Source organism: Sminthopsis crassicaudata, chromosome 2 (assembly GCF_048593235.1).
Source record: "Sminthopsis crassicaudata isolate SCR6 chromosome 2, ASM4859323v1, whole genome shotgun sequence".
In the NCBI taxonomy this organism is placed as follows: domain Eukaryota; kingdom Metazoa; phylum Chordata; class Mammalia; order Dasyuromorphia; family Dasyuridae; genus Sminthopsis; species Sminthopsis crassicaudata.
Genome location: NC_133618.1, coordinates 111,736,136 through 111,761,376, shown reverse-complemented (window position 1 = coordinate 111,761,376; position 25,241 = coordinate 111,736,136). Strand labels below are relative to the sequence as shown.

At 35.8% G+C, this 25,241-nt stretch overlaps 1 protein-coding gene across 1 annotated transcript in view; it reads right to left on the bottom strand.

Annotated features, from left to right (window-relative positions):
- Window positions 1-25,241, bottom strand: part of COMMD1 (copper metabolism domain containing 1) — a 233,030-nt gene that overhangs the window by 104,510 nt on the left and 103,279 nt on the right. The window lies entirely within an intron of this gene.

The following is a 25,241-nucleotide window of genomic DNA, read 5'->3' as shown; positions in this document are numbered from 1 at the left end:
AGTATAATCTAGGGTTAATAAGATGACAAGAAATACAGAATTAGTAGTTTTAACTGTAAATGTGAATGGGGTGAACTCTCCCATAAAATGTAAGCAGATAGCAGTTTGGATTAAAAGCCAGAATCCTGTAATATGTTGTTTACAAGAAACACATTTATAGCAGAGCAACACATACGGAGTAAAAGTAAAAGGCTGGAGCAGAATCTATTATGCATCAGGTGAAGTAAAAAAAGCCAGAGTAGCCAGCCTGATTTCAGATCAAGCAAAAGCAAAAATTGATCTAATTAAAAGCGATAAGGAAGGAAACTATATATTGCTAAAGGGTACCATAGATAATGAAGCAATATCAATACTAAACATATATGCACCAAGTGGTGTAGCATCTAAATTCCTAAAGGAGAAGTTAAGAGAGTTGCAAGAAGAAATAGACAACAAAACTATTATAGTAGGAGATCTCAACCTTGCTCTCTCGGAACTAGATAAATAAAACCACAAAATAAATAAGAAAGAAGTTAAACAGGTAAATAGAATACTAGAAAAATTGGATATGATAGATCTTTGGAGAAAACTGAATGGAGACAGAAAGGAGTACATTTTCTTCTCAGCAGTTCATGGAATTTATGCAAAAATGGACCCGATATTAGAACATAAAGACCTCAAAATCAAATGCAGAAAGGCAGAAATAGTAAATGCATTTTTTCAGATAATGACGCAATAAAAATTATATTCAATAAAAGGCCAGGAAAAAATAGACCAAAAAGAATTTGGAAATTAAATAATCTCATCCCAAAGAATGAATGGGTAAAACAGCAAATCATAGACACAATCAATAATTTCATCCAAGAGAATGACAATAAGGAGAACAGACAACATACCAAAATTTGTAGGATGCAGCCAAAGTGGTAATAAGGGGAAATTTTATATCTCTAGAGATGTGAAATACAGAATAAAATAGAGAAAGAGAAGATCAATAAATTGAGCTTGCAACTAAAAAAAGCTAGAAAAAGAACAAATTAAAAATCCCCCCCAAAAATTACAAACTTGAAATTCTAAAAATGAAAGGCAGATCAATAAAATTGAAACTAAAAAAACTACTGAATTAATAAATAAAACTAAGAGTTAGTTTTATGAAAAAACCCAACAAAATAGATAAACCTTTAGTTAATTTGATTAGAAAAAGAAAAGAGGAAAATCAAATTGTTACTCTCAAAAATGAAAAGGGAGAACTACCCACCAATGAAGAGGAAACTAGAGCAATTAACTGGAGTTACTTTGCCCAACTTTATGCCAATAAATTCGACAAACTAAGTGAAATGGAAGAATACCTACAAAAATATAGTTTGTACAGATTAACAGAAGAGGAAATAATTACTTAAATAGTCCCATTTTAGAAAAATAAATAGAACAAGCTATTAATCAACTCCCTAAGAAAAAATCCCCAGGACCAGATGGATTTACATGTGAATTCTACCAAACATTTAAAGAACAATTAACTCCAATACTATATAAACTATTTGAAAAAAAAAAAAAAAGGAATGTCCTTTTATGACACAGACATGGTACTGACACCTAAACTAGGTAGGATGAAAACAGAGAAAGAAAATTACAGACCAATCTCCCTAATGAATATTGATGCAAAAATATTAAATAAAACATTAGCAAAGAGATGATAGAAAACCATCCCCAAGATAATACACTATAATCAAATAGGATTTATACCAGGAATGCAGGACTGGTTCAATATTAGGAAAACTATTAGCATAATTGACTATATCAATAACCAAATTAACAAAAACCCATATGATTATCTCAATAGATGCAGAAAAAGCATTTGATAAAATCCAATACCCATTCCTAATTAAAACACTAGAGAGTATAGGAATAAATTGATTTTTCCTTAAAACAAGCAGTAGTATCTATTTTAAACCATCAGCAAGCATCATATGTAATGGGGATAAACTAGAACCATTCCCAATAAGATCAGGGATGAAACAAGGTTGCTCACTATCACCATTAATATTCAATATTATATTAGAAATGCTAGCTTTGGCAATAGAGAAGAAAAAGAGATTAAAGGAATTAGAGTAGATAATGAAGAAACCAAATTATCTCTCATTGCAGATGATATGATGGTATACTTAGAAAACCCCAGAGAATCAACTAAAAAGCTGTTAGAAATAATCCACAATTTTAGCAAAGTTGCAGAATACAAAATAAATTCACATAAATCATTAGCATTCTTATACATCACTAACAAAATCCAATAGCAAGAGATACAAAGAGAAATTTCATTTAAAATAACTGTTGATAGTATAAAATATTTGGAAATTTATCTGCCAAAGGAAAGTAAGGAACTATATAAGGAAAACTACAAAACACTTTCCACACAAATAAAATCAGATCTAAGCAATTGGAAAAATATCAAGTGCTCACGGATAGGTCAAGGGAATATAATAAAGATGACAGTAACTCCCTAAACTAATCTATTTATTTAGTGCTATACTAATCAAGCCCCCAAGAAAATATTTTATTGACCTAGAAAAAAATAACAAAATTCATCTGGAAGACAAAAGGTCAAGAATTTCAAAGGAATTAATGAAAAGAAAAGCAAATGAAGGTGGCCTAGTTGTACAGATCTAAAACTATATATTATAAAGCAGTGGTCGCCAAAACCTTTTGATACTGGCTAAGAAATAGAGAAGTTGATCAGTGGAATAGGTTAGGTTCACAGAACAAAATAGCCGATGACTATAACAATCTAGTATTTGACAAACCCAAAGGCCCCAGATTTTGGGATAAGAATTCAGTATTTGACAACAACTGCTGGGAAAATTGAAAACATGTATGGCAGAAAGTAGTCATGGACCCACACCTAACACCGTATACCAAGATAAGGCTGAAATGAGTTCATGATCAAGACATAAAGAATAATAAACAAATTAGAAGAACATAGGATAGTTTACCTCTCAGATTTGTGGTGAAGGGAGGAATTTGTGATCAAAGAAGAACTAGAGATTATTATTGATCATAAAATAGATAATTTTGATTATATTAAGTTAAAAAGTTTTTGTACAAATAAAATTAATGCAGACAAGATTAGAAGGGAAGCAATAAACTGGGAAAACATTTTTACATCCAAAGGATCTGATAAAGGACTCATTTCTAAAATATATGGAGAATTGACTCAAATTTATAATAGTTCAAGCCATTCTCCAACTGATAAATGGTCAAAGGATATGAACAGACAATTTTCAGATGAAGAAATTGAAATTATTTATAGCCACATACATGAAAAGATGCTCCAAATCACTATTGATCAGAGAAATGCAAATTAAGACAACTCTAAAATATTACTACACAACTGTTATATTGACTAAGATAACACGAAAAGATAATGATGAATGTTGGAGGGGATGTGGGAAAACTGGGACACTGATACATGTAATGTTCTCTTCTCAAGAATATAATATTGCAAGTTTCTTGGGGAGCTTCTGGAGGCAGCCTTCCTTTCAGTTCATATCAATAATCACCTCAAATGCAGCCAGAGTTAAAGTCCAGATCCTTTATTGTCTCTTTCCAAATCTTATCTCCTTCACTTGGGGCTCAGCTGGTTTTCTGGAGGCCTTCTGGATCTTGATTTCAGGGTTCTCCTGCCACCACTTCTCTGTCTTCCTTCTTTCTGCCTGACTTGTGAATCTCCTCGGCTGAATCCTGGCTCTGAATCTCCCAAAGTCCCCAGCCAGGACAAAAGTGGAAGTTGGAATGAATCTGACTCTGCCTCCAAGAGAGTGGGCTTGTGGGCTTCTGACTTGTGAATCTCCTGAAGCCAATCCTAGTTGTGAATCTCCTAAAGTCCGTCCTAGTTGGGGCTCCTAGCTTATATATTCTCTCTAAAGGTGTGAATGTGTGAACTAATATGTGAACTTCGTTAAAGGTGTGAACTAAGTACATAAGAATTAGCACTTTATTTCAAGTTCTGGCCCAAAACAGATACATTGTTAGTGGAACTGTAAATGGATCTAACCATTCTAGAGAGTTTGGAACTATGCTCAAAAAGTTATCAAACTGTGCATACCCTTTGATCCAAGTGTTTCTACTGGGCTTGTATCCCAAAGAGATCTTAAAGAGGGGAAAGGACCTACATGTACAAAAATGTTTGTGGCAGCCCTCTTTGTAGTGACAAGAAACTGGAAAATGAGTGGATGCCCATCAACTGTAGAATGGCTGAATCAATTATGATATATGAATGCTATGGAATATTATTATTCTGTAAGAAATGACCAGCAAGATGATTTCAGAGAGGCCTGGAGAGACTTACATGAGCTGATGCTAAATGAAATGAGCAGAACCAGGAGATCATTGTACATGGCAAAAACAAGACTATATGATGATCAATTCTGATGGTCATAGCTCTCTTCAACAAGTATTCAGTGATGAAGAGAGCCTTCTTTACCCAGAGAGAGAAGCAAGGGAACAGAAGGGAACACAACATAGCATTCTCACTCTGCTGTTATTTGCTTGCATTTTGTTTTCTTTCTCAGTTTTTTTTTCTTCCTTCTTGATCTGATTTTTCTTGTGTAACAAGATGACTGTATAAATATGTATACATATATTGGATCTAACATGTATTCATGTTAGAATGTGTTGAAGCACATTTAATATATATTGGACTACTTGACAGTTAGGGAAGGGGTGGGGGAAAGGAGGGGAAAATTTGGAACAAAAGGTTTTTCAAGAGTCAATGTTGGGAAAATTACCCATGTATATTGGCTTTGTAAATCACAAGCTTTAATTTTTAAAAAATTACCTTAGACTATTCTTTCCTTTGTTTCTAGAAATATAAAGGTTCTATGATTAGAATAAATATTAAAGTCAAGTAGTCATAATACTAGCAAAGTACATCTATATGTCTAACATTCTTTCTTTTAGTTTCTAAAGGGAATATTTTCCATTTTCTTACTTTTAGTTCAGTAAAAGTTTCTAATCTGCTCCAAAGAGAGAGATTATGTCAACATTTTAGCAAACAACAGAAATAACTTATGTTGTGGCTGAACTTGAAACAAATTTCTTCCAGAATAAGACCCATTCTCCATCTATTTCCATATTTTGTTGTTGTTCATTCGTTTTCAGTCATATAATTTTATAGATGAAAAAACAGAAGCAAACAGGATTAAGTGACAACTAGTAAGTGTCTGACCTCAGGAATATAAATCCTGACTCTAGGCCCAGTGCCCTCAGTTCCACCTATTATATATTATAGTACAATCAAATGGGTATATAGTGAGATACATCTTGATGGGAAGGCAGAGCTTCTCACATTGTTCTTCTACTCATAGAATAGAAAGGAAAAAAAAAACAAAAACAAAACAATCTATGCAAGAAAATAAACCAGTTTTAAACAACAATAATTACCAAAGATAGTAAATTACCAAACTAGAGGAAATAATATGCTGTCCCAATTCTCAGCCCTTAAAAGGCTAGAAATAAAGCATTTTTATTTGATTTTTCTTCAAGAAACAAAGTTATGCTACTGTTTATGTTAGACAAGTAATGTAAGTCTTTACTCGTCACTTTCTATTTTCCTTCTTACTGGAATATTATTATTGTAGGGCATCTCAAAACCAATAAAGTTTGTTGCTGGCCAAGTACATGTAATAAAGGCAGGAATAAGGAACAAAATAATAAGGTAGAGGGTAATTCTTTCACCAAGAGGCTTCGTTCTTGATCTTTTCCTTTCTAATTAATTTGAACAGAAAACACACACACACACACACACACACACACACACACACGAAGTTTGAGAAAATTGAGGCTGAAAAGTTGAAATTTCAGATACAGTAATTGGCTATTTATTGAAAGATCAGCCCCTGAAATCATTCTAAAATGGTTTTGTTTGGTGATCAGAAACTAAATTATGAGTATAGAGATTCTTAGAATAGAGATAGCCAGATCCCTGGCAAGTAGGAAGAGTAGGTTTTTTTAAAAAAAATAGAATTATCAAGTCAGACTGACAGGGGGGACCTTGAAACTGTCATCTCTGACTTGGGTGGGGGTGGAATCCATGGGGGTGAGCTCTGAGAAACTCTCCTCTGGGATGGGCCCGCCTCAGAGAATCAAGATGAAGTGACTTCATGCTGTTATCTTGGTGGGACTAACTACACCCTCAGTTTAGTCCAGGATCACTTCTACTTAGCTCAAACTTAAGTAGTCTCATTCACCTGGAAATCTAGGCCTGGGGGCAATGACAACATTAAAGGAATTTCATTCAATTGATTTCTTATAAAAAAGGCAATTTTAAACTCATAACTTGCAGAATGTCTGAAGCAGGATTATGCCTTGCAAGGAACCTCTCTCTCCTTGGCATAGCTGTCTGCCAGGACCCCTGCCCGCTGTGAAGACAATCTCTTTTTAGTGATAACCCCTTTTATTTTTCTGCCAGGACTTTGCTACTGAGGAAGTCAGTCTTTCTAGCAAAGCTGACTTCTCAGTGCCAATAAAACTTCCTTTTTGCCACTAATATTTTGGGTTTGTGAATTCTTTCACATTGGACCTGCCCCAACCAGAAAGGGATTCTCATACCTCAACTCTCTGCACTGCCACTAACTGCAATAAGAGAGCACATTCTATGACTTTGGTCTTAGGTAATATATAGCAAAGCATTAATGAATTCTGTTTTCTACGTATCTTAAGAAAAGATATCAAGCAATAAAGGATACTTAGTTGGTGCACTGAATAGAATACTAGACTTAAAATGAGAAAGACCAGAGTTCAAATATGGCCTCTGGCACTTACTGTGATGACTCTGGGAAGATCATTTAACCTCTGCCTGCATAAAACAGGAGAAAGAAATAGCAAACCATTCCAATAACCATGCCAAGAAAATTCCACGTATATTTGGTCCATGTGTTCATAAAGAATAACACACGGCTGAACAACTGAATACTACCAAGCAGTAAAGAGGAAAAAATAGAAATATTGATTGGGGGATGGCTAAATAAACTGTACATAGATATAATGAAATATTATTGTAATATAAAAAATAATGAATGTGAAAATACAGAGAAATGTGGGAAGAATATATGGAGTAAGTAAAAGTGAAATAAACAAAACCAGGAAAATAATATATATGTCAACTATAATAATGTAAAAGAAAAGAACAAAAATACCGAAAGCAAAACTATGTAATTATCAGGATCAAGCTTGGCCCTTATGAAGAGAGGAAAAAAGCTCTATAAAAATGCTAATTACTTTTAGCTACTATTTGCAGAAGTGAGGGATGGGGCTATAGAACATTATAAATGTAAAACTGTTTTTGCTGGACTGCTTTTTCTCCTCTCTATTTCTTTCTTAAATTATTCTTTATTATATGGAATGGCTCTTTAGTAAGGGAAGAAAGATATAATTGGAAATGAAGGTGATATAAAAACAAAAGATATCAAAACAAATGAAAAAATAAATACACAAAACTGTATGCTTATTTAAAGGTTTACTTTTAAATTGCCACTTAACCAAAAGGGTTCAAGAATACATAAACATTTTAAAGTACTTAAATAGAGGCACAATGGAGAAAAGTGCTCAATGTTAGCTTCAAGCTGAAGGGCTTTGCATGATTTTTCTGAAAATTATGACTATTATAATCTTAGAAGTTGAATTCTGGGACTAAGGCCCAGCAGCACCTGATTTATAAGAGCAGGTAAATGTACTTGAGTGCAACATGAAGTTCCTATTTCCACCTACCCAGAGTCAAACAGAATCAATTACTCTTTTGTGCTGCTCTGCAAAAGTATAGTCCTATAGCCAGAGGCACTCAACAAGACTTGAAAAATACTGATAGAGAAAAAATGCAAAGAGAAATAAATAACTCAATTAATCATCAGGACATATTTCTTAATTCCAGCTGCCAAGGAAATTAATCCAATCTTACTTCTTCCTTTTAAAATAAACCATACTCAAAATCATGAAAAATCAAACACATTTTGAGAGTAATAGTGGTTAAGTAATGATGTTTCAGATCGTGTACAAAAATCATTAGAGAGTGAATGCTTTATTTTCTGGGGACCTCATCTGTGAAAAGCATTCAGTAACATTACCACTGAGGCTGCCAAAGTATCAACTGTTTGAGATGTGTGCCAGCTTTAGAAGAGTCATCATTAACTCTCAATTCCCTTGCCTAATATAAAAAATAAATAAATAATTCTGCTATATAAAATCTGCATACATATTCTGCAACAATAACATTGTAAAGGGCTAGAACTGACCAAATGCACTTGCATAATGGAGCACGTGAAACTAATTGCCAATTGGAAGGTTCCCTATTAACTTGTTTGAAGATTGACTCTCCCCAGTTGTTCTGTGCTGACTTGATTGGTGGGACAAAGAGGGGAAGTGATGTGTGTGGGTGGAGTAGGAGGAGGAAGAGGAAATTGAGACCCTGTCTTCCCAGAAATCAGCAGGAGTTAGGATCACTAAATGTCTTTATTCTTGATCTTTTATGGTCAAGGTCAGGGGATTAAATTTGCAATCTCCCCACACACCTTCCTGGCTCCAAAGCCAGGAGAGACTAACCTCCAGTCTCAATTTCCTCTTCCTCCTCCTACTCCTCCCACACACATCACTTCCCCATCTTTGTCCCACCAATCAAGTCAGCACAGAACAGCTGGGGAGGGTCAGCCTTCAAACAAGTTAATAGGGAACCTTCCAATTGGCAATTAGTCTCACGTGCTCCATTATCCAAGTGCATTTGCTCAGTTCTAGCCCTTCATATAACATAATAGTTGTAAGTGCAAGATGAAATCAAAAGAACAAAACATCACAAACAAGAAAACAGATTCTTGTATACTTGAGGGGTTTCAGTTAAATTAGTGTTGAACTTGTAAATGTCTTTCCTAAAATGTGGCACCCCAAAGTGAACACAATATCCCACAAGTGGTCTTACTATAGCAGAATACTAGTTGAGAGAAATGTTTTTCTCTTATATTAATATTATACTACTAATAATATTAATTATTAAATTAAGATTAAGATTTTCCCTTCCCATTTCCTCATTCAGAAGCCAGCCTTTGTAGGTAATTCAGCCAGTCTCCAAAGGATATTGTTGATCAATGAAACTGCCCAAATCCTCCCTCGGAGTACAAGCTTGTTAATTGGGTGAGATCCCACCCAATTAGAAAACCTTACAAAAAGGATCTAGTCTAGGGGAGATCTTGCCCTTAGGAAATAAGCACCTCTCCTTGACACCTTCCTTTAGAATTTAGGGTGATCCAGCTTATGAAGGGGAAAACCAGATAGAGCGGTTTGGGTAGAGACATTTTCTTTTTTCAGACTCTTGGAGTCAGCTGAGTCTTATTACTGATCATGTTCTCAGAAGGAGGAACTGAAGACTATTTGCCCACCTCTTCATTAATATATCCAATCTCTCCATGATTGCAATCAATCAGAGTTGATTTCTATCCTCAGGGAAACCACTTTTCCAAAGGCTTTCTAAGTACTTAATGGGGTGAGGGGAAGGGAAGTTACTTATCAACAGATATTTAAAGACTATATGGGCTCAGAACTATCAGAACTGCCTCAAGAAAACCTAATATAATTATGCAAATCAAATTAATATATGAAACAATAATTAATCAATACATAGAACAAGGTAGCATAGAATACTATAAAAAAAGTGTTAAGAGTCTAGAGAGATGAGTTTAATTTCTACCATGACACTAGCTATCCATAGGTAAATTACATTCCCTCTAAGCCTCAGGTTTCTTATCTACAAATTGGTGATCCAATATTCATACAATTTATCATACAGGGATATTTACAAAAAGTACTTTGTAAAACATAGAATGTTATATAAATATAATTGGTATTATTATAATTAATAGTAACAATCAAGCAATATATAAATAAGTGCTAAATTGCACGGTAAAGACCCTAAATGTTATAAAAGTTCAGATCACAGTTGAAGTAGCTAGATAAAAATTAATCAATTAAGAATAATGCTAAAGTGATAGGAATTGTTCTTTCAAAAATAAATAGTAAAGCTAAAGAAATTACTTTTCTACATTTTATATATATAAAATCCTGATAAAACTCATCAGAATCTAAGTTTCCCAATTCAATAAAACTCTAATATGCATAACTTTTCTAATATTTTTTGCTTCATAGCAATTATATCAGACCTTATAGAGAGGATATAAACAGTGGACAAATATTATAACAAAAGAAAAAGTATTCAAAAGAAAGCTTATTTCAAATTTGGTACCATGAAAATGAGAAATAATTAAGTAAAATGTAGTCTTGTAGTAACAAGCCATTAAAAAAAAAAAAAAAGGTTCGTTGACTCAGTGACATGCTGCATCTCAAGAAAGGAAAATGTTTTCAGTGAAAGATTAGATTCCAACTCTCAAGTTTAATATATAATGAAAGAAACAGATCCAAGTTAATCAATTATTGAACACAGCCTATTTTCATTGGCTGTTCAATACTACCCATGAGAAGATGGTGTTTCTTGTGTTCTGGACCAACTATTGAATATTTATTAAGCAACTGTAAAGTCAGAGGGTATTGATGCAATTCATTCAGTCCAGCTACAACAGGTTTCTGACCTATCAATTGGATGAAAAATGATATGACTCTTGGTATTTAAGTGTCTTATAAAAGATCAAACAATGATCTGCTGAATGATTCTCTAAATTATAGAGGAACCCTGATTTAACAAAAACAAACCCTGAAAAAATCTACTAATTCTCTAAATGTCCCAAATATTTCCTTTAAATATGTTTATTTTAAGATTGAGAATTAACAATGGATATATGGTCAAATTACATGAATGGGCAATTTTTGAAGGAAAAAAATAATCCAAGGTAGCAATGGCCATATATTAAAAAAAAAAAAAAAAATGCTCTGAATCATTAAGTGTTTGAAAAATGCAAATTGAAACAATTTTGAAGTTCTACCTCACATCCACAACTTCAGCAAGGTTGAAAAAAGAAAAATTAGAAATGTTAAGGGCCTGTGAGAAAACAAATACAATAATATATTCTTAGTAGAACTGTGAACTAGTCCAGTCATACTGGAAAACATTTTGGAACTATGCCCCAACATTATTAATAGTGCTTAAACTTGAACTGCAATGCCAACATTAGGAATGAGAAAGATCTTTCTTAATGGGAAAAAAAAAATCTATATATATACAAATATTTGTAACAATTTAGCTGTTCTTTTTGAGGTAACAAAGAATTAGACCCTGAGAGGTACCTATAAAATGGGAAGGGGCTGAATAATTTATGATTCATGCATTAGATAGAATAGTATATTGTAATAAATGATGAAAAAGATGATTTCAGAGAAACCTGGGAAGATTTATATAAACTGATGAAGAGTGAAGTCAGCAAAAGCAGAAGAACTTATATAATAACAATATTATAAATACAAACAATTTTGAAAGACTTAGAACTCTGATCAATGCAATGATCCGTCATGATTCATGGACTCATGATAAAACATACTATATACAAACTGAATCAAAGTGCTTTTGAACATAGCCAAAATGAGAATTTGTTTTTGCTAAACTTTTCATGTTTCTAACAGGGTTGGGTTTTTTGTTTTTTTTTCCTTTCTCAGTGGGGAAAGTAGAATGTGGGAGAGAAAGATGGTAGATTTTCATTTAGTGAAAAAAAATTAAAACTTTTTAAATTAAAAAATTAATATTAATTAATTAAAAATAAATTAAATTCATTAAAAAATTAAATCTTAAAAAAATAAAATGGGAATAATAAGATAATTCTAAACAGATTTATAATAACATTTTAAGCTCATACTCACATTTTTGTGATTCAACTGTTACCACATTTCTTAAATGTGGTTTTTCTCAATCTCTCATTATTTCCATTTCACAAATGGACAAAATATCAAAATGCAAATTTATTTGACAAAATAAACAGGTTTTTTTTTTAAGTCCAAAGAACCAAATACTGGATTTAAATTTTAGTTTCCAGGTCTCCCTTATCAACTAAATTTCCAAAAATTCTCCAAATAACAACCAGGGCTTAGAAACTATATTTCAGATCATATCAAACTCTAACAAAGTGTGGAGAAAAGCAAAAACCAATAGTAATTATTGAATAAAATAAATAACCTATGCAAAATAAATATATTTAAGAGTATAAGATAAAGGGTTCTATAAATATCAATGACAGAACCAAACCAGATGAAGATTAGTTAAATCATTATCAAAAACAGTGAAGAAACATTTGACACATTGAAAAAAGTATTCCCGAATTAAGTTTTAACTCCTTTCTTTTCAGTAGACATGATACCTTTAATCTATTCAAATTTCTTCTTTGATTCATTTCAGTAAGTATTTAATGAATGCTTAAGAAAATTCACTTCATATGAGAAAAGGACACTGTACTGGAATTCAAGACAACTGTGTTATGGTACTAACTTAACCACCACCTAACCATTATATTGGGATTACTTAATCTTTTTTTGGACTTTGGTTTTCTTGTTTTCAGAATAAGGGAGTTAACTTAAATTAAGCCTTAACCTGAAGGTTCTTGAACTTAAATATGTATATTTCTTGATAACTGCCCTGAAACCCATATGATTATAGGATGGAGCAAAAGAGTTTCTTCTAAGACTTCATGTAAGGAGAGTGCCCAGACCAGCTATTCCTTCTCTCCATTTCCCACCAAACTGTACTCCTTTGGAATTCTATATCATATGTTCTTATACTTGATACCTTCCCCCCAACATATATCAGCTTGTAATCTGTTTTGTCTTTAGCTCCTGAAAAGCAGAGATTATCTTTCTTTTTCATATTTGTATCCCCAGCACTTAGCACAGTATCCAGCACATAGTAAATAATTAATAAAGGTTTGGTGACTGACTGAGTGTATGCTATTATAATAGGTTTCTTTTGCAATTCTATGTTGTGATATAATTGTATCTTATCACCTGAGACCAAGGTAAATAATACTTCAACCAAATATATATGAAAGCTCCCTAAATTATATAATTGATTCTAGTACATGTAGGCATTGTGTCTGCACGTGAGCAAAACAAAAATTCATTTAAAGAAAATTTTAATGGAAATGTATTGCAGAAGGCTCTACTTTTCTAAAAATTTTATTCTTTTGAACCTGACAAACATCGATAAACATGAATAGTTCCATGTGAAAAGAAGAAAAAAAGATTAAATAACACTACAAATCACTATTAGATACATTATTAGTTTTTCCAAGCACATTAAAAAAAAATTGAATACTAAATTGACCTGTTTATGTTCTCTTTTAAACCTCCCTTTACTCTCTCCTGTATGTTTTCTTAATATTCTGTTGAAACTCTTTTCATGCTTTTCTTTTTCCAAATATCATAATTGCTCTTATTCCCTTCCATCTCTCCCCTGCTCCCCTCAAAAAAAGCAAATCCATATATTGGCTGTGTCTGAAAACATATTTTCCATTTTGCAAATAGGAGGCTCTGTATTAATGTTTTTTCTGTCTGCACAATCAATATTAACATTTGCATTTTGCAAAAAGCTGATAATCATCATGGGAAAACATTAGCTCTAACATATACCTCACAAATGTAAATTTCCCCTCTTATCAAGTCACTGAAACAGTCAGCAGTTGTAGAGAGCTGGTTCTTTTTATAAGGAGTAGATTCTAGTAAAAGAAGGAAAGGCAGAAAAAGCAAACTAATAGAAAAGGTGAAAAATGAAGTATCCTCATATATAAATTGGGGATAATAATAAATTTTCATTCCCTGCCTCATAGAGTTGTTCTAATGAAAGCACTTTGCAAACCATAAAATGTATAAATGTGAGATTTTCTTATTCTTAACAATGATATTAGTAAGGAAAAAAAATGAGAAATGCTAAAAGGGGAGCAAGAGAAGATAGTAGTTCATGGTAGGAAACATGGCTTAATTCACCATTATCCCAAGGTCAAGAAAATTCTAAGCAATGGGGAAAATTAGGATATTGTTTTGATGGGAGTTGAAATCCCTTTAAGATTCCTTTCTAATTGCCCAACCCAGGCTGACCTTGATTCACAAATCCTGGTCAAAGGCACCCTTTGAATATCCGGGCCCAGCCCCCACCCTCAGCTCAGCTTCCCCAGCCCTCATCTGATCTGAGCTAACTGAAAAGCCCACAGAGAATTTAGGGGTACCGTCCATCATCTTTTAGGTATAAAAGAGATGAACCGGAACACCCTCATTGCAGGAGCCCTCCCAGCCAACACATGGTATCCTTCCAGCCATGTAAGGGTTCCTGCCCGCCCAATGGCCATCTTTGGCCCTGGTGTCTTTCTAACTTAACTTTACTTCCAAATTTCTACAATAAACCTTTTATTTATCAATCTAAGTTTTCGGGCCTGTAAATTCATTTTACAGGGGACACTGCACCTCATGGGATTATCTATGCACCGAGAAATGGGGTTCCTCCTTTCCTTTTCCTCATTAGTTGGTGGCCCTCATGGGGACCCCGAAAATTGTTACCCCCAAAACTAACCTTAATCTTTTCAGGTCTCTCAGAACCAATTTTCATCCTTAGCAGCTCGAGCAGCTTCCGGGAAGAATATCTGTGTTCCTACACTCGTCTCACTTTATCTCTAAAATATAGGGCACCCAGACCAGGTTTGGGATGCGAGCAAAGTCTAGCGTTTCAGGGGAAAAAAAGCTCTCCTTTTGTCTCACTCTGTCACTACAGGCTGCTTTTCCAAAGCATTTCTAATCCCTTTATTTCACCAGAAAAGCCTACCCAAAGGCTGCAACTCTGACACTGGAGAGTGTCTCTTCTTCACCCCTCCCCTCACCACGTGGCCAACCCTCTCGGGTCCCAGGCCGGAAGTCTCCTTGATCTCTTATGGGGGAGATATCTGTGTTTGAGCCCCTCTTGTACTCTATTGTAGTGGCCAGGCTGTAGCCACGAGATGACGGTCAATGGATCGGGTGAATTTGGAGATGTGTCTCTACCCAACTGTGTGAGCCTTCACCTTCGTCACCTGAGAAGCATTGAGTAAGATAACATCTCTCCCTTCCCCCATCCTCTCTCTTTTCCAACCTCTCCCATGTGGTTTAATCTGCCATTTAAATACTCCCATCCTGTCCCCTTCTTGGGATACAGTGGGGAGATTTGGGGACTCTTCAAGATCTCTAGAAAAGTCTCCTATTCACTTTTAAAAGGTGCTCTGTTGCAACTATGAATGCCCCTTCCATAGCTTCTACCTGGCTCTTAAAAGGAGCTAAAGCTTCTAGCGCTCTCAGAGAACTAGCTTGTCCCATACCTTTTAAAATGGGACTCTGTTTACATGCTTTCTAGGCTGGATTTTAAAACTGCCCATTTTCTTTCTAAGCCTCAGGGCATATTTACCTGCTTTCTAAAGCCTAGACAGAATTTAAACTAGCTGCTCAAGCCTTTTCTCTATCTCAGCTCCTAGCAAACTCTCTTATTTCTTTGGATGGCACCCTATCCCCCTTATGCCCCCTCATATACTGACAATTAAAAGATGCCGTTTCTAAGTTCTGGTCCTGGCCAGGCTAGAGCTTCAGAAAGGACATCTTTGTCATTTGGACTGGGTAACAAAATTCTGAATCCAGGCAAATTAATTAAGAGAGTGAGAATAGTTTCTTTTATCTTTTCCTCATCCTGACAGTAGCAGGAAGAGAATTAAAAAGAAATTGAAACTATTTAAATGCTCCTTAACTACTTTCAATTTGGCGCCTCACTAGACTCTCTGTTCTGGTGTGCAACAGTTCTTTTTTTTACTGCCTCAGTTTCCTTAAACTGTCTTTTTCTTGACTGAACTTCTCTGGCTTCACTCCAGGAAGCCAGGGATATAGAATAAGAATAATAGATTATCCCTCAAGCTGCCTTTTAGAGAATGGCCACATTAACACCTGAAAGAGTTCCAATCTCTCTCTACTTGCCCAACCCCCAACTTGCTTCAGGAATCGCTTATCTCCAATTAGGGTCTGACCTTTCTAAATGCCTCAAATGCCCCCACACCCTAATCACTAGAAGATAGGTGGGGGTAGAGTCTTTTGTCTTCGACTCACTATTCTCTGAATTAATGCTAGCTGCCTTCCCCTCCCTCTGCCTCTTCTAACAGAGTAGGGAGGGGTCCCGTGGGATTTCTCTTCTGCAGAAAAGGCTCTGAGTGAGATAGGCCGGCTTTCAAACTAATTGATCTGGGTTTTTTTTTTTTTGTTTTGTTTTTTGTTTTTTTAAAGACTTGTTAAAACTGAGGGACTTGTATAAAACTGTTTGACTATTGTTCTGTATGAGAAAAAATTTTAACTATTGCTGTATAAACCTGTTTTAACTATTTCTGCATAAAACTCTTTGACTATTGCTGTTTCAGGAAATTTACTAGTCTGTTATGTATAATCTGATAATTTCTGTAAACGGGGGGGGCGGGGGGGGGAGGAAACTGAGATTTCATCTGGTCAGGAAATTGGGAAAAACTGATGTCTTATTTCAGTTCAGGCCGAATTGGAAACTATTTTACTCTTTGCTTAAAATTTACTAGACTATGATTGGCTGCCTTATGTTTTAACTTTGAAATCCCTTATTCAGTCTTTGGGATAATCCTTTAAAAGCAACCAAAATCAGACACCTGTCCTAGGACTGGCAGTCTCTCTGATCTGTTTCTCCACCCCTGTTACCCCATTTCCTTAATTATTTTTCCCCATTTCAAGATCAGAACTCTAATGGTTTGGGGTAGCCCATCTTGATCTAATTGTATAATTTACTCAGAAATCTGTCCTCCCTAGAGAGAGAGAATGAAATTCTCAAATTCCATTTTTTGTCTCTCTTTCGGAGCCCTTGACTTGGGGTGCCTTCTCAGGGCAGCAGGACTGCCTTGAGCACTGTTACACAGCAGACACTGAGTTAAATGTACAAATGACCACAGACCTAAAGACTGTCCAACTCTGGCTGAGATGCCCCCCAACTGCAGAGATCCAAACAGGGAGGCGTGTGTCTCTCTGAATAAGGAGTGCTGTTCTATGCTAATAATTCTGGGGTTATTGGGGAGAAACTGGTTCTTGACACAAGTCCTTGCGTTTTCTAGTTTTAGTCTGGTTTGTTTATTATTGTCCTGACTCAGTTTCCCTAATTATCCTGACTCAGTCCTGCCTCAGTTTCCCTGCCTCTTAGTTCTGCAAAACCTCCCCCTGCCTCTTTATCAGACTACTTGATAAGATCTTATATTTCAGAATAGCAGAATGCCTCTCCCATCCCAAGCTATGGGAATCTCTTATCAAGATGCTGTCTCCACTGACTATGTCATCTCTCTAGAGACCTACTCCAATATTGCTCTTGCCTCTATTTCAGTCTTTCAGTTTGTGAGATAACACCGCCCCACACACTCTATTTCCCGGGACTTGATTGATGCTGTCTGGAGCTCTACACTCAAACCAAGCATTGCTCATTGAGATGTCATGGCACAGCTCTGGCAAAATAAAAGTTTTTTTTTGTCATATTTCTCTCTCTCTTAGAGACGCCTAAAGAGAATGAAAGCTATAGAGTTGGTCTGTTTACTGCCTCTCAATAAACTCCACTGAACTAATCTCTCTCCACCCACCTTAACAGGGCTTCCCTGCTGTTAGGAAGATAACCCCTTTGAATTGAAAAGGTTGGGAAAAAGAGCAATATTCAGCCTGGGTTTCTGTGAATGCCATCCATACTTCGGTAGGATTTATTTCTAAAAGAACTGCTAATTTCTTGAATTCTCTTATGTGGAATTAGACATTCTGTATATGATTGTATTTGCATTGGCTATTTTAAAACAAACTGATTTGTATGAATATCATCTACTTGGATATGAACCTATGGGGACAAATTCCTTATTATTATCAATATAAGGTTATGATAAATATTTGTTTAGAATTTATGTTCTTGCATTTTTTCCTCATGTAACTGATTTTAACATCAGAGCAATAGTCAATTGAAATTGTTAATGCAATCCAATTATGTCATACCTTGCTGTTTCTAGCCTGATTATATGTAATCTTGTATCCTAAATGCTTGGGCAAATAAGCATTTAGCCTAGTCATCTGTCTGCTAGTGGACAACGGACAACTAATAGAGATCTGTAAGACCAAAACTGATTTCTAACACCTGTTGGTTTATCTAGTTAACCTGAGACTGAGAGCAGTTCTCTCCCCAGGGCAACTCCTGCCTCCAGACACTCAGAAAGAAGCAGAGATGCCCTCTTAAGACCCTAGTCTCTGCCCTGAATTCGAGCAGGAGGAACTGCCTTCTTACCACCACAGAACACGACAAGGGTTGACCTGCCCCCCCCCCCCCAGTGTCCTGCTCCCTGATAGGAATTTGAGGTCTGGCCCTGTTTCCCTTTTATCTCAGGACAACCTGAACACCTCAGGGGTCGGTAAACTGGGTAGGCTATGCTGATACTTTTCACCCCTCCTCCATAAAGAGTGGGGAAACTAAGAAGGAAAAGATTCAGGATCTTTGCTTATTGAATAACTAACTCTCTTCAAGAAAAACTCTCCAACATTTCCAAGAGCTTAAACTGCATTCTTATCTTGATCTGCAGCTCTGTCAACTGGGGATATACCCATCCCTAGACCCTGCCTCACAAAAGAGCAGTGGTTCATTAAATCTACTAGGTATCAAGGCCTCTTGCCTCCCCTGAAGACTCAGAAGAGTCCACACCTGTTAATCCCAACCCCAGAAGAAATTAGCTTTCCTGGAAATTAAGGGTGAAAGAGCTAGGCTACAAATAACCTTCTCTCAGCATTTTCTCCTATTTCTCTTTGATAATTAGATGGACATCAGACAAGCAGCCCACAGAAAGGATCTGATGCATTTCTTGCTAAAGGCCCCATTCTCCTGAATATCACCATCTCCACCCTGGATGACACCCCACTTTTAATCTGTTTCTGAGATCTGTTTTCTCTAGGCTTCACACTTTGGATTCTCAGCTGGCCTTTCGGCCTGGAGAACATTGACTGAGGATAACTGACTGGGACACCCCCTAGATGCCCTGCTGCCATCCCCCACACCTCATGCCTCATGGAACCCCAAATTTATATGACCCTTGTCAGCTCAAAGCAGTTAAAGAGGAGATTGGTACCCCTTTTCCCACATGCATCTGGAGGCCATGGTTTGAGGGGGTAACAAGATGAGGGGACCCTGCTACTCTGAAGATCTTTGGAGAAAATCTTCAACCTTTCCTTAAATGAAGGACACTATCACATATTTTCTTTTTTTTCTTAAATGAATTTAAGTCTCAACTGTTTAAGGGGGGAACTGATGGGGGTTGAAGTCCCTTTAAGATTCCTTTCTAATTACCTTGATTCACAAATCCTGGTCAAAGGCACCCTTTGAATATCCGGGCCCAGCCCCCACCCTCAGCTCAGCTTCCCCCAGCCCTCACTTGCTCTGAGCTAACTGAAAAGCCCACCAAGAACTTAGGGGTACTGCCCATCATCTTTTGGATATAAAAGAGGTGAGCCGGAGAGCCCTCATTGCAGGAGCCCTCCCAGCCAACATATGGTATCCTTCCAGCCATGTAAGGGTTCCTGCCCGCCCAGTGGCTACCTTCAGCCCTGGCGTCTTTCTAACTTAACTTTACTTCCAAATTTCTTTTCTTTTTCTTTTTTTTTTTTTTTTTTATTTAGAATTTTTTTCCCACAATATATATGCATGAGTAATTTTTTTTATAATATTATCCCTTGTATTCATTTTTCCAAATTATCCCCCCCCCCCCCGTCCTTCCACTCCCTCCCCCCGATGACAGGCAATCCCATACATTTTACATGTGTTACAATATAACCTAGATACAATATATGTGTGTAAATACCATTTTCTTGTTGCACATTAAGTATTAGATTCTGAAGGTATAAGTAACCTGGGTAGATAGACAGTAGTGCTAACAATTTGCTTTCACTTCCCAGAGTTCCTTCTCTGGGTGTAGTTATTTCTGTCCATCATCGATCAACTGGAAGTGAGTTGGATCTTCTTTATGTTGTACTTCCAAATTTCTACAATAAACCTTTTATTTATCAACCTAGGTTTTCAGGCTTGTAAATTCATTTTACAGAGGACACTGCACCTCATGGGATTATCTGTGAGCCAGAGAAATGGGGTTCCCCCTTTCCTTTTCCCTCATTAGTTTTAATGGTAGGGCATTCTCTCTGTAATATCTTTTGATATCTTATTTGTAGTTATTTGCATGTATTCTCACGCATTAAACATTAAGTTCCTTGAATACAGGGACCATTTTTGCCTTTCTTTGTATCTAGTGTTTTAGTACAAAGCCTGGTACATAGTAGATAATCAAGAAATACTTGTTAACTAATGTTATATATTTAAGTTGCCCTTTCTGAGACTCTAAGAAAAAAAATCTGAATTAGACTTATAAACAGCTTAGTCTGACAGGATTCTCTGTCTTCTGACAGTGGTATCAAATTCAAATAGAAACAGGAGCTACTAAATGATACATAAGGATCCCTTCAGGCCACATATTGACTTATAAAACCACATGTTTATATATTTCATTTTTTTATTAATAAACTTCCTTTGTTAAATATTTCCCAATTACACTTTAACCTGGGTTCAGTCTGTAGCCACTGCCCACATAATTGACACGTTTGCTCTAGAATTAGGAAAGAAGATGGAAATTATTTGTCCTGGAGAAATCAGGGTTAGCCTAAAACTTCACAATCTATTTAAAGCCAGTTAGCACCCATTTCATCTGCTTGGCTCTATGAATCTTCCCTGCTTAAAAACTTATCTGATTATACAACATTTAGAACAAGCCAACTAAGTTGGAAGCTTGGGTCCAAGGTTTAAAACTTTCAAAAGTTTTCATCTACAGTCAACTTCGAGATTACCTTAATCAAAATGGACACACAGCTGGTAAAGTTTCTGGTTCTCATTAATACAGCTTTAGTGGCTAGATACCATCCCTAAACAAACATCTCTTATATAGCACAATACCCCTTAAGAGTCTTGGATTGGCACCTTTGTAATTTAATCACAAGTCATCCTTAAGCAAATTTATTCAATTCCTGGGTGAACAGCCACCTCAACCCCATCTTGACCAACTTAAACAAATACTTTATAAAAAATTTAGAGGACAGACATGAGAAAATTTTAAAGAAAAAGAATTAAAATAACAGAGCCTTCCCTAAACAGCTTTAGCTGCACCAAATCCCAAAATGCATCAAAGCACCCACAACCCTCACTCATAGAGAAGCAGCTATTTAGGGAATTGTGGGGGGAGAAAGCAAGGTAAATTTATCTAATAAATATATCTATAATTTCAAAGGGGAGAGGAAGGGAGCCTTTTCTAGTTTATCTTATTCTAAATTCAAGGATATAAAATTTCAAGCAACTACCAAAACTGTGTATCAATATTACAACCATTTTTATTTGCTTAGATTTAAATATTAGCTCTTTCCTTTTCTCCCCATCTAAGTCTCAAAAATAAATCTGAAAATTCTTTCACTTTCCAAAAACTATCCACTACCCTTCCCACACACACACAATCTTTTATAGGAAGATTAAATTTACATAGCACAGTCAAGTGGAGACCAGGCAACAATTGATGGGATCTGGGTCGGGAGGTCAAACCAGAAAATTCAGGACCAAAAATAAATCGAATGAAATGAAAGTAGGATAGAGAAGGGAGATTGTACTGTCAAATCTGAAGTTCTGACTGTGTGACCCTATATCCCCAACTACCTCCAAAAAAAAAAGGAAAAAAAAGGTCTGAGTTTCTTTTCTTCTAGAACATGAAAAAAAAGATGAGGATTTTAGAAACATTATGTCCAGCATTATATATTTGACCAATCAATCAATAATATTAGCTAAATTATTATGTGACAGTCACTGGGCATGTCCTGAGAATCTGAGTCCATGACTTCAAGTAGATTACAATCTATCCAGGGAAATTATATTAAATATATACACACAATAGATAATTTGGGAAAGGGACACAAATGGCTAAGGGCATCAGGAAAGGTGCCCCAAGTGCACATCCAGATCAAAATCCTCTTGCTTTTTTTCCTTTTTCTCCCCAGCCCATTTATTCAAGTCTGGTTTAAGGCAGAATGACCTCAGACTTCTGCAGAAGTCTGACTTAGGGGTGATCCAGAGCTGGGCTGATCCTCCTAGGTCCTTACAATCCCAAAGAATCTTTTCAATCCTTCTCAGTTTGAATGTTCAAATCAGTAAATGAGTGCTCATTGTTGTGCAAAATCCCATGGTTTGACAGAAAATTAACTTGCAGTCTTTTGGGGAAGATAAAATGCCAGGAAAAAAATCCCAAAACAATTTATTAGTTTTGAATTAAATATAATTAAATGCAAAAATGTATGGTGCAATTTGGGAAAACACAGATAAATTTTAGCTGAATTGCCTCATGGAGAAGGGTGGATTTGAAATGAGCCTTTAAGGATAGGTAAGGTTTTAATAGATTCACTCTTACAATTCTCAAAGGATCTCCCTCTAGCAGATGTGTACAATGTCACCCTCATGTATTTAGAGATATCCTTAAGTATCCACAGCAAGAACATTCATGGAAATATGTTTATACACATGTACACACACACACACCCCTCTAATCATACAACAATAGTCCTCCAAGGGGAATGTAGAATCTATAACTTAAGCTTCCACCATCAAACAACTTTTTTCCCTGTTTATTAGGGATCAATGGGAGGAGATATATCAAAGACTGTATGTTTTTGCCTGTAGGCCATTTCCTCTGGTGGTTACACACCCCCACATAACTCTTGTGATTTGGGGTCCTGGCTTCCTTAAGCTAAACAAGGCACCTCTTCTCTGACTCCAGGAATAGTTAAATGGCTCTCTCCCAGGTGTGGAATGCTCTCCCTCATCTCTGCCTCCTGGCTCTCCTGGATCCTTCAAGTCCCTGCTAAAATTCTACCACATAAAGGAAGCTTTTTTCTACCCCTCTTCATTCTAGTGCCTGCCCTCTATTAATTTGCATTTTATCCCACCTGTTTGAATATAATGGTTTGCATGTTGTCTGCTCATTACACTATGAGCTTCTGTAGAGCAGGAGCTGTCTTTCGCCTTTCTTTATTCTCCAGCATTGGACACAGTACCTGGCACATAATAGATTGTTAATAAGTGTTTACTGACTGACTGAAAGAAATTCTGAATTACAGTTTTTTCACTGGCTAGATATGCGGTGAAGAAGATGACTATCTAATTTTCCTATTTGTAAAGCATAATATTTGTTTTTAAAGTAGATTGAAATGGAACAGAGTATTATTATTGGTATGGATCAGTCGCAGAAATAACAGGTCAGAATCATCATCAGTTCTCATCTTACAATCAAGGGTGACCAATCTAAACTGAGAGAGAGAGCGCTCATAGGATCTTCTCCAAATAACAGAAGCCAGTAGATGTGCTACTTTGCACCCTTCTCTTCTGGAGCTGCACAGACTAAAATGACGCTAATCTTTTCAATAGTGAGGTGGCAGATTCTGGTGGGAATCAAAGGAATGAACAAGAATGAAATGTGACTAAAAATGGCACCAAGTCTGATATTTATTATCATATGCATGCAAACAGGAGGGTGCTGTAGCTAGCTAGAACTGGAAAGCCAACTATTAAAATAGTCAGTGTGGGCATTTACACTTTGGAAATTGGCAATCGAAGCTGGTTTTGTTTTGTTGACCATCTATACTTAAGAAAATAACAGAGAAGATGTTAATAATATAGATTAAATGTAAACATGTCCTCTATATATTTCAGAGGTGATTATTAAATATTTACAAGCATACAGCTACATGTAAATTATGTAGGCCCACACAAAATCACTCCAAGTCTAAAACGAAATCAGACTGTGGAGAAATGAGTGTTCACATAAAGCTTGTGGGCAAACAAAATTTTAATCCTCCCTATAAGGCTGTATTATGGTTATAGATGATATCTTGATGATCACAGTCTGATAACACAATGCTAACACAATCATCTCAACATGTTGACTGATATAAGCACTGACTTGTTCTGTTACTGGACACACCTTAATCGACAAGTCTCTCTACTTTTTACTCCCCTGGGGATAATTCTCATAATGGGAATCACAGGAAGCTACTTTCTAATCACTTTGATGAGAAAGAATCTAAATAGAAGATTTATGTTCTTCTATTTCCACAGCACAGTGTCTAAAAAGGTAGTAGGCCTTTAATAAATCCCTGAAGAATATAATTCTACAGAGACAAAGACAGAGAAATGGGGTGGGGGGAAGAAAGAGGGAGAAAGGGAAAGAGGGGAAAGGAGGGAAGGAAGAAGAGAGGGATGGAGAGAGAAAAAGAACATTTATTAAACACTTACCATGTGTCAGGTACTATGCTAAGCATTGAAAATAAAAATACAAAAATGGACAGGCATATCCTCAAGAAGTTTATTTTCTAATAGGGAAAGACAATACATAAAAGAGAGCTGTGGCAGGGAGAGGAGGGAAAGAAAGAACAGTGGTCATATCCAAATTGCTCCTTAGCAACCAGATGAATGAAAAGAATCACACAGATAGTATTCTAAACTTTTAAGCTTTTCAAACTGAAGACTTATTAGAATATTTCCACTAAGTAATTTCCAGTTCTGGTATGCATACACCCAATTCTTACCCAATAGAAAATACAATTTCTTTAGATAAAGGAAAAAGAGAAAAATAAAATATTTTAGTTTAAAATAGAAGCTTGTTCATGTAGGAATTATTTCAAAAGAGAAAATTTTCAATAAGTCTTTTCAGAATAACTAGCCTTATAGATCTGCTATGTATTAATATTTTCTAATATATGTGCTAACCTAAGAGTTTCCTTATAAACAAGACCAACCTTTACACAGAGTGGTACTGTAGAAAGAACATGGGATTTGAACTCTGAGGTTCTGAATTCAAATTCTAACTCTGCTTACTCATCCATGAGACGAACAAATCACACAGCCTTCTGGCCCTAAGTCTCTTTACCTATTAAATGAGGAAGTAATATTAGCAAAACAAAACAGTGGTAACTAGGCAAGAGGAGGATAAGATGTGGAGAAAAAAAACAGGACATAGAATGGGTGAGGATCCAATAAAAGGGTTTAGTTAAAGCAACCAAAAAGAGCATCTTGTCTTCCTCAGTTTTATCTGAAGTAAGCCGAAGCCAACAGTATATTCTGGAGTTTAGGAATATTCAATGTACAAATTACTTAGGGTCAAAGCATGACTGGCTTTACAGCTTGGTAAGATGAGCCC